Source organism: Fukomys damarensis, unplaced genomic scaffold (assembly GCF_012274545.1).
Source record: "Fukomys damarensis isolate Sample0158 unplaced genomic scaffold, DMR_v1.0_HiC HiC_scaffold_25, whole genome shotgun sequence".
Classification (NCBI taxonomy): Eukaryota; Metazoa; Chordata; class Mammalia; order Rodentia; family Bathyergidae; genus Fukomys; species Fukomys damarensis.
Genome location: NW_022900937.1, coordinates 31,401,720 through 31,415,786, shown reverse-complemented (window position 1 = coordinate 31,415,786; position 14,067 = coordinate 31,401,720).

Sequence of the window (14,067 nt, the reverse complement as noted above, 5' to 3'; positions counted from 1 at the left end):
CTCTCTCTCTCTCTCTCTCTCTCTCTCTCTCTCTCTCACCAGGGATCGAACTCAGGACCTTGCAATTGTGATGCAAGCAGCAGCACCACTGAGCTAAATCCCTGGTCCTCTTTCTCTTCTTTTTTTTTGGTATCAGAGATCGAACTCAGGACCTTCTGCTTTCGAGGCAAGCGCAGGGCCACTGAGCCTTCCCCCTTCCCCATGTCTTCTCTTGCTAGTATGGCAGAGTTCATCTAGCGCTTTCTGTTTTAAGTTAATATCCAATAAACTCCACCCTTGAACTGCAGTTCTTGGCTAAAGGCCAAGACAAAACAAGATTAATCTTAGCACCCTGACTTTGGCCCACCTTCTTGGGTTCTTCCAGCAGCCCAGAAGTCTCCATCTCTGCTTCCACCCAGGCTCCCAGGGAGCACATAAACAAAGGACATCTAGGGACTGGTCCTATCTCGTGCCTGTGTGGGCAGCTGTGGCCGAGGGCACTGTCTGGCTTGCTGTGCTCAGCATTTGCGCCTCCTGCGTTAGTCCTGTGGTCAGCCTTGGTCCGGGTTATTTGGACTTCGTGGGCGACTTCAGTTTCTCCCACAAATGTGGCTTGCTGGTCTGGGTGCTTCCTCACTCAGCCCTTTGAGTAGTGCACAAGTGTTTTCCATCGGCTAATACAGCACAATCCTGGCCATTGGAAGGGCAATGAAAACCTCTGAGCCCAGAAAGAGTACTTCATGCCTACTTAGCACCCAGACAGAACTCATGTAAAGAATCTTACCAGACAGCACCATCCCTGTTTGTGTGTCTCCCCAAGCTACTGCTGCAGGCTTCCCTGTACCAGTTGGAGAGATGGCCCCACAGTCTCAAGGGGTCCAAACTTCCAGAGCAGTTCGATCAAAATACACATGGGGTCTCTGCATTCTCTCATTTTTCTAACGATCACTTGGCCTCCCTATTTTTACCTCTCCTGTGTCTTCTAGGGCTCCCCTCTCTCCTGTGTCCTGGTCCCTCTCAGGAGTTTCAAAGGACAATGGAAGAAAAGCCACGTGGATCTCCTACACCTTGAGTTGATTTGGATCCCGGAGGGCAAAGAATTGTGGATTGCATAACTTGAATATTTCATCAATGTATTAGGTCTTTTGAATTTAATGAGCTTGACATACTAGAAATACAACCAATCTCAGAGGAGAGGAAAGAAAACTACCTGTCAGGTGTGTGTCACTGCTTCAAGCCTGTTTTTACTATAAAGCAGTACAAATGCATTTTCCCTGGGTTATTGTAAAACTTGAGTCTTTGGGGGGCGGTGTGTGGAGGGGACATCTGGATTCAAGCCACAACATCCAGTCACAGAGATGCTGTCCTATTTTTCCTCTAAAAGTTTTGTAAATTTTGGTTTTTACACTTAATAAATTTGAGTTGATGATTTCAGAAGGTATGAAGTTTAGGCCATAATTCATATTTACTTACACATTATCCAATTATTCCCTTACTCACTTTCCTTGGTTTTTGCCTCTTATCTCATTTGTGTGTCTGTCTCTGGTCTCCCTGTTCTGTCTTGGGATGTGTTGATTTCCTCACTTATACCACACTGTTTTGGCGACCATAGTTTTGTAATAAGTTTTAAAACTGCGCTGTGTAATTATTCTACTTTAGACATTAAAAGAAAAGTTCCAGCTTGTCTGATTCTTTTGCCATTCTGTGTAAACTTTACCTGTTCCCTAATTTAATTTTTATTAGTGTGTGTCTGCAGTACTTAACGTTCACAGTCCTTGTGGGAAGTTGGTGCATGTATACAACATGTCAGTTCTTTCCCTTCCCTTCTCTCCCTTCATCTCTCAGTCTCCTCTGTATCTAAGAATGTCACTTTGGAGAAGAACTATTACAAATATTGAAAAAATTGGTTTCCCATGTTTTCTAATAGTACAGTCTGTTTCCAGCTTTGATGAATTGTCTTATTCTTCTCTGACTTAAATTTTTTTCTAGTACTGGGGATTGAATTTAGGACTTTGGGCTTACGAGGGAGGTGTGGCACCACTGAGCTAAATCCCTGGCAATGACTTAAAAATTTTTGACTCTTTGATTGTGGCCCAGGGCTGGCTCAGGGTGGCTGCTACTCTTACTCCCACAGCCCTGGCATGGCCTCAGCCCCTGCTCTTTGCTCAGGGCATTGGTCCTAGGGCAACAGGAGAGATCCCCCAGTAGCTCCCAACAGGGACCCGGTGTGATGTTCCTGCTCTTGTGGAAGACAGCACTGACTCCTGCACATGGGATTTCCATGTTGCTCTGTCTTCTAGCCTGGCCCTGGTTGACCAGAAGAGGCAAAGATCATTGCTGAGATTCCTCCGAGGAGCACCCCAAGTGTATCCAGCTGTTTACAATATGAACCCAGACATGTGCATTAGTCAGCTCTTCATTGTGGAAACCAAATATCTGAAATGCACAGCATAAAGAAGTTGTTGGCTCATGGTTTCAGGGGATTCGGTCCACGGTCGCCTGTTCTGAGGCAGGAGCATCATGGCGGGAGGGTGTGGGGGAGCAAAGCTGCTCAGTTCATGGATGACAGGAAGCAGAGAGGGGAACAGGGCCAGAGAGCAAGGGGCAGAGACCAGATGTGGACCCAGGGTCAACCTCCATGACCACCCAGACATGTGCTCCACCCTTCCCCTGGGTGGCTCCTGAGGTAGTCAGGTTGATGTGGCCAAGTTTAACTGTCGCAGGATGGAGCTCTGGATGGACAGAAGCTCTATCTTCTCCCTCTCCAAAGCCTACATTTTAAGTCTCTATTTCTTCTCCAGTGATCGATCAACCTCTTTTTTTCAAAATGTAGGGAGTATTCCGTCCCTTCAGTGGATGCTATGTCATCTCCTTGAGCTTTGAGCAGGTCCAAAATACCAGGGCACAAAAGCTCAATGTCCTTTGAAGGACTGCAAGGACTCTGGCTGGCTGCACATCTTTCTCCCATGCCAGTCTCTACTGTTATAGGGTCTGGGTACCATGAAGAGCTCATTTTGGGTCACATACCCAATTCCACCCTTAGGAAATGGGATTTGACTTGGGATGAAGAGATGACAGTGATTTGGAATTTACCTACCCTCCACCCTTTACATTTGCGGCTGTTTCTTTTTAAAATGTCACCTGATTTAGCGCACAAGTGCTGTTATGATTTCTAGAATGTCCTCCCCAGATTTTATGGGTTTAGAGGCAGGGCTTTTGGAAGGAGACTGAATCCCGGGGTGCTGTGCACATCAGTGGATTTACCCATGCATGAGCTCAGGGTCGAGTGTGCTATTTAGGCCCTGGGGTCTGGGGAAGGACCTGGGAGGGGTTATCTCCTGCCCAACTCCTCCTTCTCTCTCTGTTTCCTGGCCGCCACGATGTAAGGAGTATTCCTCTGCCAGTCCCTTCCACCATCCTGCTTCTTTCATTGGAGCCATCAGGGTCCCAGCAGCAGGAAAGCTGAGAAATAGAAGTTCATTCTGACTAAGGCATCGAACCCAGCATTGCTGTGGTCCTTACGATCATCGTCATCACCACAACACCTTCTTCAACGCCTGATGCGTTTCAGAAACGCTAGACAGTTGTCATCACGACCTGCTCTCAGCAACCCCGTGAGAAAGTGTGGCGGGGAGCACTAAGATTGCAAAATTGTAAGACCAATATTGAAAGCTCAGAAGAGGGTGATGCAAAACTGTCTCCCCTAGAAAACATTTTTCTTTGATCCACAAGACGTGAAGAAATTCAGCTGAATGTGCGAGGGTTTCTACGAGAAAGAATAAAGCAACCAGAAAGGACCCTTGACGGGCCTCGCCCGCGAGCTCAAAGCCAAGGAGCAGGTTCTGACCATGACCGAGTCATCCTTGTTCTGATTCTCGTGGCCAGGAAACTTCATGAGTTTTTTTAGTGCTCCTTTGGAGACAGCGTCTCACTGGGTACTGCCAACTGTCCTCAAACTTGTGATGATCCTTTAGCCTCAGCGTCCTTCGTGCTGGGATTACAGGCTTGCACCCAAACCTCCTGATTATAATCTGACTTCCCATGTGATTTCCAGTGGGAAGGAAGTGTCGGTGACCTTGAGGTTTGTAGCCCAATTCTAGTCCTCCTTGTCATTTAAAAATTCTATTAAAAAGTCAGTGTTCCACTCTGGGAAGCTGAGGCAGAAGGATTAGAGGAGAATGGAGCAGAGGAGGTCTGTTTGATGGCAAGATGTAGGAGTAGGGCAAGAAGAGTAGGTTCTGGCCAGGCGTGGTGGTGCACGCCTATAATCCAGCACTCGGGTGACTGAGGCAGGAAGATCACCAAGAGTTTGAAGTCAGTCAAGGCCAGTATGAACTACACAGTGAGACCTTCTCTCAAACATTAAAAAAAAAAAAAGTTTATTTTAGGTCACTGGTCTAAAGCTAGGCAGGAAGCTGGGCGTGGTAGTGCACACTTAAAATCCCAGCATTCTGGGCGGGGGATTTAGCTCAGTGGTTCCACTGCCTGCCTTGCAAGGGAAAGGTCCCAAGTTCAATTCCTGGTACAAAAAAAAAAAAAAAAAAAAAAAAAAAGAAAAAGAAAAAGAAAAAGAAAAAGAAAAAGAAAAAGAAAAAGAAAAAGAAAAAGAAAAAGAAAAAGAAAAAGAAAATCCCGGTATTCTAGGAGGCTGAGGTGAGAAGACTGCAAATTGGAATTCAGCTTGGGCCATTCAGCAACTTAACAAAATCTTGTCTCAAAATAAAAACAAAAGAGTGTAGGGGATGTAACTTAACATGAAGGTCCTGGGTTCGATCTTCTGAACAGGAAAAAAAATTGATGCCCCTTAAAAAATTATTTTAGTGCCGTGAACTTGGTCAGTGTGATTTTACCCTAAACACTGATGAATTATATCATTATTATTAAAAAGTTGTGACCTAGACTTTGAGTCATAGATTTTCCAAGGAAAATATTCCTGTTTTCTGTTCTCAACATTGGAGACGGTCGTCACACCGCTCTGCTTTGGGTAGGACCAGCCCCTTCCCTTTACTAGGCTAAACCACTGTGAGCCCTCTTGGCGTCATTTCTCAAGTGGGGAAACAGAGGCTGCGGGAAATTAAAGCCGTTTTGCTGCAGTGAATCAGGTGTCAGCATCCAGATCTGCCTGCCCACCGGCCTCACAACATTTCTACTTCGCCAGTGACTTTATTCTTCTGGTCCAGACCACTCTTGTCTTTTCTATAACTTGACAACACACCAAACTCTCAGCAGGGATTCTTGTCTCCAATGTGTTTGGGTCGGACCGAGGCCCCCAGGCAGCACAAACACGTCCTGCTGTGGAGGAAAGATCGGTTGTCATCTTCGCCACCCCAGACAAGACTGCGTGGCCGGATAGGAGAAGGTGACGCCCAGGGCATCCTGAGGGGCTGCAGGTGTTTCCAACAAGTGTGCAAAGAGAGCTTGGGGTGCATTCTGTCACTGGTCAGCCCCGTCCCCCGTGGTAGACGGCTAAAGCACAAAGCCATGGGTTCTGGGGTCTACTACCCCAGGCAGCATCGCAGAAAGAGAGCTGCTGGCAAAGTTCTTCCTGACCCTCTGCCTCCAGCTGGCTGCATCCCTGCAGCGGAGAGGAGAGGCTGGCCAGGCAGGAAGGAAGGCACTGTCTGCGTGAACATCTGGCGCCTACGGGTCCACAAACCCAGCTCTCCAAACTGCTCCCCACAGGAAGCTTGGGCGGCTTAGCATACCGTGGTCATTGCAGGATCAAGGGACAGACCCTGTGTGTGGGGCAGGGCGGGTCTCAGCCGGAACCTCTTCAAGTGACTTCTGCAGGTCCCCAGTGTCCCCTTCGTGGGCTCTCGTTGCAGGTGCTTGTGTCTGAATTTTATTTCTGCATTTCAGAGGCCAGGCATCCGAGTCTTCACCAACTGGGAGGTAGTGGGGACCTTGCTTGTCTTCTGTCCCTGTGTTGTAAGTGATGCCGTGGTGTGTGTGAGGGGACCAGCATGCAGAAATGCACAGGTAGAATCCCATTTTGGTCTTACACTAACTGGATCTATGGCCTTTGCCTGTCTGGCTTTTCAGTCCTGGTATGCAAACCTCTATTTTGTAGAATTATTGTTGGTTTTTGATGCAGGGTCTCATTGTGTAGCTCAGGCTGGCCTTGAACTCACTGTGTAGCCCCAGGCTGGCCTCAAACCCATGGTGATCCTCCTGCCTCAGCCTCCTGAGTGCTGAGATTATAGATGTGAACCTACCATGCCTGGCACCATAGAATTATTATAAAGAGTAAGTGATAGAACAATTCAGGCCCATTTCCAGCTGGAAAAGTCCTTTCACCACCGCTGATGTGCAGGAGAAGGAACAGATATTGGGGCTACTGTTTTCCTCCCAGTGCATGAGCGCTCCCCCCACATATATTCCCCATGACAGGGAAGATTCAACTCAACTTTAATCTCCTTTACCAAATGCTAAGCACCGGGACTCAGAGACCAATACGGTTCAGACTCTGTCTTCAAAATGGTCATACAACGATTCTAGCATCTCTCTCATTCCTGAAGTGTAAGAACCTATTATAAAGCTGGGTGTGGTACTGTATGCTTGAAATCCCAGCATGGTGGGAGGCTGAGGCAGGAAGAACTTTGAAAGTTCAAGCCCAGCCTGGGCAACTTAGTGACTCAGTGAGATTCTGTTTCCACACTGTGACAAAAGAGACCAATCAGAGAATGCTATCTTCAATTCTTCTGGCACAAAATCAAAGCAGGTTTTTGATAGCTGCCCAGATTGACGTCAGAATGGGGGATACAGAAGAGAGGCCATTAGCCTGGGGGCCACTGTGAGCCCTTTCCGTGGCCAGCTCCCACCCTGTAGAGAGTACTTCTTTTCCTATTTTAATACCTCCAGGAAATGTAAAACCTCACTACCCTTTTGCACTCATCTTAACCAATTCTTCATTCAAGACAACAGAAGCTGTCTCCAGCAGAGCCCTACAGTGCCCAGACCCCAGCTCTTCATGGTGTCATCCTGATGGAATGCAGACAGGGTTGGCAAGGTCTTGTGCTTCAGCCTGCCTTCATTTCACTCTGTAGCGTTACAGAGACTTCAGTCTTTACCGCCGCTGCCTGGCATTGAGGCTTCAGAGGGATTATTGAAGGGACGCAGCAGATTTATCCTCCTAAAAGCCAAACTCAGTGAAGAGTGAAGCCAAAGCCATTGTGCTCCAAGGCCCAAAGTGGATCTTTCAGCTCATTACATTTGCAAGATTGCTGGCAGTCGGCAGCCTGTAGATTTATGTAACCCAAGTTATATACAGTACAACACGTGCCGGTTACGCAACAAACGCTGACATATATTGGTTAAAATAGGACAGGTAAATTGGACATTAGAAAAGCGGGACGAAAATGGTGCCCTGCGACTTTAAATACATTCTGTTTCCATTCCAAAGAAAGAGAATTTTTCCTTGCTCTCCAACATTAACAGAAATCCCTAAATGCTCAGAGACGCAACATGGCCCCGTCGAAGAAAGGGTCGTGCAGGTCAGCTGAACTTGGTAGAAGATGTTGGGCAAGTTTCTCCAGCCTCGGAACTGAGCTAGTCCAGCCTACCTCAGAGCCACAGTGAACGAGTGTGTTACTGAGCTCCACACAGAGTAGGTGCTCACTAAAGGATAACTTCCTAGCCCGCTGCCCTTGCTGCTCCAACACCTCCTGGCTGTGAAAACCTTGGCTGGCTGCTGTCCCTGTTCATGCCTTGGTTTCCTAATCTGTAAAATCAGGGGGAAAATTAGTAGCTAAGAACTGAAATCATTGTAAAGCGCAAACAAATTCCCATCTGGTGCTCAGAGCAGTACCTGAGATATAATAAGCACCTTACGTGTGTTTTTATTATTATTCTTTTATTATTTTGTTTTTTGAGACAGATTCTCACTATGTAGCCCAGGCTGGCCACTGGCTCACAGGGATTCTCCTGCCTCAGCCTCCCGAGTGTTGGGATTACAAGTATGGGCCACCATGCTCGGCATATTGTTAACATTACTGTGAGTACCACTACTAGTGTTACCACCATTTCAGCTACCACCACTGAACCTGGATGTGATGTGGGAGTCAGACCTGGAGCATTCTGAGACAATGAGGGACCCATACATAGCCCACCTGAGAGCCCCTTCCCAGGCCAGTCCCAAGCGCTTGATTTCTGCTCTGACCCTGTGGGAGGGTGGCAGATGACCCACCACAATGCCATGTGAGGTGTCACTGTGCCCAGACAGGACCAAGCTAATGGCAGCTGGTGAGTTTGTCCTCCTGGACTTCATTTGCATGGCCTCAGAGAGGCCCACCCACTTCTTAGGCTGTGTCACTTTCTGTCACTTCCTGCCATTTCCTGCCACTTCCTGTCACTGACTTCCTGTCATTTCCTGTCACTTCCTGTCTCTGTCACTTCCTGTCATGTTCTGTCACTTCCTGTCCCAAGACTTACCTCTTCCCTGGACACCTGAGAACAAGGCAACGACAGACCCTTTCACCCCCAGTGCATGGTGAGTTCCTAAAGCCCTCAAAAGACAATTACAAAGTAATATTCAGTCTTATGATACCCAGCATATTAAATATAATTTCCAAAATAAATTTTTTTTTGTATCAGGAATTGACTCCAGGGAGTTTTCGCTGAGCTACACACACCCTTGGCCCTTTGTAAATTTTTTATTTTGAGACAGGGTCTCATTAAGTCACTAAGTTGCCCAGGCTGGGCTCCAACTTGCAATCCTCCTGTGTCAGCCTCCCAGAGTGCTAGAATTATAGGCATGAGCCACCATTTAGTTTCAACTTCATGCAATTAGAAGGTTGTCACTTTTACAATGACAAGTAGATAGTGATTCTTAATATTGTTACTGGGATTCTTCAGGATTCTACGTGATGCTACAGAAATCAAACAGACTTGTTCTCTAAGGACAATAATCAGATGTCAGTGATCCTTGTGGTGTCACTGTGACAATTCACTGGTCTTCCTCTTTCTAGGAAATTGTTATCAGGGATTGTGCTTTTTTGTTTTCTGTAATGTAAAGACAACAGCAATTTTCTGTTTTTAATAATTTCATCTTTTCTGTGCCTATCATAGTCAACAGTTTGAACTGGGGCAGAAATAAGACTACTTTAATGTTTACAAAATCACACACTTAACATCTTAATCTCGGTCAAAAAACAATCTTAAAAAGGGGAAAGAACTTGGTTTGTCACACAAGAATGTCGTTCAAACTCTGAACTTCAAAATATCTTAGGCTTTTCCAAGTTCCACTTATTTTTCCAAATAAACAAAGATACCTTATTCCAAACTTTTTCCACCCAACTTTGAAACATGCCTGCTAAGTTTCTCCAATTACAAATTTTAGGTATTTCTGGCATTGAGAAAAGCCAAGAAACCAAGCCAGGGAGTGAAAGACATTCATTGATCTGACTAGAGGAAACAGTGACTTTTGGTAGTTTCCAGCAAATACAAACCTCTCCAGAATTCTTCAGGTTCCAGTTTAATGGCAAATGGCCATGGACACAGCCTGATTCCACTATTTGTGGAGCACAGGTTACACACAAGAGTGAGGAGTTGCACATAACTAAGTGAAGAAGCAGAGTAGGGCATTATTTAATTCCGTTTGACTTGCTAAAATGTTTCTTTTAATTATAGAGATCAGGTCTTTCAATGTAGCCCAGGCTGGCTTCAAACTCCCAGCAATCCTCCTGCCTCAGCCTCCCAAGGGCTGGGATTACAGACGTGAGCCACCACGCCTGGCAACTTGCTGAGATGTTCCTAAATAAAACAAAAAGTGTTCTGTTCCAGGATGCGGTTATTTACAAAGCTCCAAGAGGGGCAGTGCCCACTGTAGTTCACACAGCAAGGCAGTTCCCTGGGGACAGCCATTCCAGCGCCCCCTGCAGCAGGGTTCCTAGATGCTCCCTGCACCTCAGACCCAAACCATGGAGAGAAGGAGTCTGCGTTCTGCATGTGCACTGGAGTTAGTTCCAGGTTGTGAGGTGGTCAGAGAAATAGCACAGACTTCGGGGCCAGACTGACTCAGTTCAAGCCCGATTCTGCACTTGCCTGCCTGTTCTTCATACACTTCCTGTTTATTCTCTTGGCAGAAGTACAGGGATGTGAGGAAGACGTGGAGGCCAGAGATGGCCCAGGAAATGTTCTCAGGGGTCAGCAAGATGATTCCTGTCTGTAATCCCACCTACATGCAAACGTGTGTGAGAGTGTCTTAGTCTACTCGGGCTGCTAACAGAAGACCAAGGCCTGGAGGGCTTGTACGAGGTGTGATGGAAACACAAGACAAATGTTTACATTTTAAAAATGCATTACAGTAAAAAAATACATTCCATAAATCCCCTCAAAATTATCCCCCACACTTTGAACATTCATCCCCTCGTCCTCACCACTTCCTGCAGCAGCTCTGGAGTCCTCCTTCCTGAGGGTCTCTACCAGGTGTGGTAAAAAATACAGTGACTGCTGCTGCCGAGCGCCACCCACCAGAAAGGCAGGTTCTTAAAGACATGACACTGTGTCCTCGTCCACCTCAGTCCTGAATCTGTCACAGTGTCTCATCTCGATCTTCTCCAGAGCCAAAACCACCATGAAAGGAAAATGTTTTGAATCCATTCAGGACAGCATGGCAGCCAGGACAGCGCAGCTAAAGACCCTCAGGAAAGAGGACTCCAGAGCTGCTGCAGGAAGTGGTGAGGACGATGGGCTGGGTGTGTTGAGAGTAAGGGGGAGGATTTTGAGGGGATTCGTGGCAATGTGACTTTTATTGCAATAATTTTGTATTTAAACATTGGCCATTTTTTAATCATATGGAGTATAGCCACTATGATAATCTCATTTAGAGTACAGGAATGCAAGTTTGAGTACGAGATGGTTTGTATTAGTCAGCTTTTCATTGCTGGGACCAAAAAACTGATGTGCCCAACATGGGGGAGGAGAGGTTTAATTTGGCTGCTGGTTTCACAGAGTTCAGCCCATGGTCCACTGGCTCCCAGGCAGGACCATCACGGTCGAAGGATGCGGTGGAGGAGAGCTGCTCACCTGATGGAAGCCAGGAAGCAGAGAACAGGGGAGCTGTCAAAGAGGAAGGGGCCAGCGGCTAGATGTAGTCCCCAAAGCCATGCCCCTCATGACCCACCCAGACACACCCAGAAGTGCTTTATTGATGTCATAGACACCTCCAAAGCCAATCAAAGTGGTGATCTAGATTAAGCAGCACACAGTCTGTGACCCACAAGAAAGCTATGGCCCACAGAGGTACCACCTATAAGTGCTGATTTTTTTTTTTTTGTTTATTTTTGAGACAGCATCTCACTGTGTAGTTCAGACTGCTCTGGAACTAACTGTGTAGCCCAGACTGGTCTCGAACTCACAGCAATCCTCCTGCCTCAGCCTCCTGAGTGCTGGGATTACAGGCATGCACCACCATGTCAGGCTAATGCTGATTATTAATAAATCCAATTAATATGGAACACATCAGGTAGCACAAGGCAAGGTGTGTAGGGGCCCTTGAGGGTCTTGAGAGAGAAACAGCAGTTCCCCAAGGACAGGCATTCAAAAGTACGACCCTGGCCAAGCCTCAGTGATCAATTAATAGGACCCATTTCCTTGAACCTAGGCCCCCATCATCAAGCCAAATACTATATTTTGGATGTCCTTGAACTTGCAACACACATAAGCAATAGCATTTCTCTTAAAAAGCCACTGTTTTTTCACAGTGCAGTTTTCCTTTGCCTTGACTATTTTGGCACCCACATTACACGCTGGTCAGTAGAAAGCATATAATCCTCTCAAATACTGAGCATCTCCTCTAAGCCCCTGCCCGCCAAGCTGCACTGATACAATGATTTTTCACAGCGCTTAAATAAATTTTAGTGCATTTGCATTTATTACCTTTCATCCTGACCCCTGGGTCTGCACTCCGGCCGTCACCCCTGAGCTATCACCTCCGGCTTTTCCTTTGGGAGGAATCCAGGCTGCTGAGTTTCGCCTAGGTGATCAGGAAGTAAAAGCGAATTGGGGGAGGCCTGCACTCCACAGGCACCTGTGATTTTGAGTCATTCGTGGGCCACTGGAATCAAGATAAACACGGATGTTATTTCCATTGCAGGGAGAAGGCTCCATGGCAAGACAGCCCCGGGGCCACATTCCTGGAGCTGCCCCGGGTTCCCATTTCTTATTCCGTTAGCCTCATTGTCTGCGTCTGTCCCCGGGATGGCCTAGAAATTACAGTCCTTTCTTGTGTGTACTTCTTCCGTCTCCCAGACTGTCTTAGTGTCTTAAATGGTACCAGTGTCCGGCATCAGAAAAGGCATCCTCGATATCCTCTGAAAAGATGATGAGAAAGATTCGAGGAACATTGCATGCAAAGTCCCTTAAGGCTAGAAGTGCTGTCGAGATGCATTCCGGTCCTGCTCCTTTCACAGAGAAAGGAGGCCAAGGAGAAAGTGGGCCAAGTCATCTGGCGGGTTTCCTGTTCCACTCTAAAATATTCTGCCACTTCCTCACTCTGCTTTTCCATGATTGGATTTTCGTTTTTGTTTTCTCAGAACTAAGGATTGAACCTAGGGCTTTGCACTAGCTCCATTCTAGCCCTTTTTTAAATTTTTTATTTTGAGGCAGGGTCTCACTAGGTTCCTCAGGCTGGGCTTGAACTTGGGATGCTTCTGCCTGAATTTTTTTTAGGGGAGATAAATGAGAAGGAAATTAAAGATAGGAAGTGTAATTTATTAACTCTCTTCTGTATCTCTTCCATGCATTACCTGGTTCTCTATCCGTACTTTATACACATAAGCCCATTTCACCCCCATGATTCGGATATTAATAGGATCCTCACCATCTTGTGGACCAGGAATACTGAGGCTGAGAGAATTTTAATAATTTCTCCAAGTCCTACGTCTGCTGGGCTTTGAAGTCTGTGTCATTTCCGTGCACCAGAAACTTGATAGCTACAGGACAGCGCAAATCCAGAAAACATCTGGATGATACCTACTTCTACACATTTATTCTTCAAACGAGTGAACGGAGGCCTTGAGACTGCTAAACAGTTATGTGCTGGGGTTAATTAGGAGCTGGATCACAACTGGGACCCGAGTCTCCCGAACCCCAACCTCATGCCCTTTCCCCTGTACCACACAAGCCCCCTAGCATGATGAACCACTACGTAAAGTGTGGCTGACTTCCTGCTATGCCGAAGTCCAGTGACAAGAAGCTCAAGATTTGTAACTAATCCAACGTAAGCCATCTGACACGAAGAGGGTGACGCTGAATAAAAGGTGTCTTAGTCACATTCTCATTGCTGGGACAAAACATTCAACACCCACAACTTAAAAGAGGAGAGGTTTCTTTGGACTCATGATTCTTCAAGGTTTCGTTCCATAGCGGACTGGCTCCAAGGCAGACATGATACAGCAGAGAGGCACAAGGGAGGAAAGCTGCTTGCATCACGGAGGCCAGGAAGTACAGGCGGAGGGAGGAGCCAGGGAGAGGGACCAACTCTTCCAAGCCACACCCCAGTGACCTCCTCCAGCCAATCACCTTCCAAATCTCCTGCCTCTGAATTTGCTGGTTTGAGAAAATATTCTCGATCTTAACCATAACAAAGGGTATTTGAGCTCAACTGTGCACAAGAAACAAAAGGGGTCTTCACGTAGCCCTTTCTCTGAATTCCACTGAGCTGGGCATTCAGCACAGCAACTGCCTGATAGGATAACAGCATACTCAGATTGGGAAGAGCAGTGAAATAATCTCGAAGAATTCCATTTGAAGTGAAATATTGTGAACTTTTCTGGCTTTCTGCATGACTAATCTCTTAGCCAGAAATGATGCTGCAACCCTGTGATCGCAGCAGTTGGGAGGCTGAGGCAGGAGGATCACAAGTTGGAACCCAGGCTTGTCAACTTAGCAACTCTGAGATGCCTGTCTCAAAATAAAAATATAAAGGGGACTGGGACAGAGCTCAGGGAAGGCCCTAAGCTCAGTTCACAGTCCTGGGGGGTGTGTGTGGAAAGACTAATCTCTTCCATATGACTGTTGGGCAATAAAAAATTCTCTTCTATAAAACCACCTAAAGGAAAAATACCCATATCAGAGGATATTTGAAAG